This window comes from Oppia nitens, unplaced genomic scaffold (assembly GCF_028296485.1).
Source record: "Oppia nitens isolate AA-2021 unplaced genomic scaffold, nextdenovo-longstitch-racon4-pilon3 scaffold40_pilon_pilon_pilon, whole genome shotgun sequence".
Classification (NCBI taxonomy): Eukaryota; Metazoa; Arthropoda; class Arachnida; order Sarcoptiformes; family Oppiidae; genus Oppia; species Oppia nitens.
Window position 1 is genome coordinate 360,001 of NW_026533222.1, and position 1,473 is coordinate 361,473.

Here is a 1,473-nt window from a genome sequence, read left to right on the forward strand (position 1 = left end):
ACTCAACACACACACACTCACTCACAACACATACACACACACATACATACACTCAACACACACACACTCACTCACAACACATACACATACATCAAAACTATTACACAACACATCTGCGCTAATATTAATGTTTTTTGGTGGCAATAGAGTAGACAAAACATTGGGTATTATATATATACAGTATATATATATACTATATATTTACACGATATATGATATATATATATCACAAGTAAATCACAACTAAATCATTGGTATATATATATATATATCTTATGTATAATAATTCTGTACACAGAATAATGTGTTAATACAGTGTGTATGCAATACAACTGTCAAACACTTTTTAGTTATAATATAATAATAATAATAATATTTAGTTACACATTGGATCTGATTTTATATATATATACAGTATATATATAACAATTATATAATTTAGTTATTATTATTATAATTATTATTATTTTTTTTGACAACAAAACTAAAATTCAAAACTTATTAGAAATTATTTGATAAATTAATAATAATGTTGTGTTATATTTGAATCTATATAACAACAACAAAAAAGCGATAGAAAAATATAAGAAATTATTTTTTTTTTAAAATGTAAAGTTTTTTTTGTTTGTTTGTTTGATTAGTGTTTTAATATTTATTTATTTTTGAATTTAATTATACTAAAAATTAAAAATTATTTAATCTGACATGTTTTAGATCCAATTTATTATTTAAGTATTGTAATAATAATAATAATTAATTAATTAATAATAATTATTATGTAGTTTTTTTTGTTGTTGATGCGGGTGTTTTGTTATATACATTAAAAATTGATAATTAATTTTATTTTAATATTAAATATATAATATTGCATAAAAATTTATTGATTTATTTATATATCTGTAATAATAATAATAATAATAATATTTAATTAAATAAATTAAAAAAACTATGAAGAATGTCCTAATATTGTGTTTGTCGGCACTGTTATTATTATTTGCATTATTTTTGACGGCATCCCTACTATTTTTGTTTTATCCCGGAGCTTTCAGCACCGATATCACTGATAAAGGTACAGTATATATATACATACAGTTAATATATAAATATAATAGTATATATTATAAGATATTTTTTTTTAAAAAAATACTAATAATACTATGTTTTTAAAACTTTACTCTATGTATAAGTTATATACTGTATATATAATACTATTTGTTTAATTTTTTTTATTTAAAAAAAAAATTTCATATTAAATACTCTCACTATTTATTTTATTTTATTTTATTGATAGTGACTTAGATTTTATTGGATTTATTATTATTTAGTTTTATTTTTGTTGTTGTTTTGGTGTCTATTTAGATGAAATAAATATTTGTTAGCAAATAAACAAATATATTTATATATATATATATATATAGATTTTTATATATAATATATAATAACAATTTAGTATAAATTTCCGAGAATTAAATA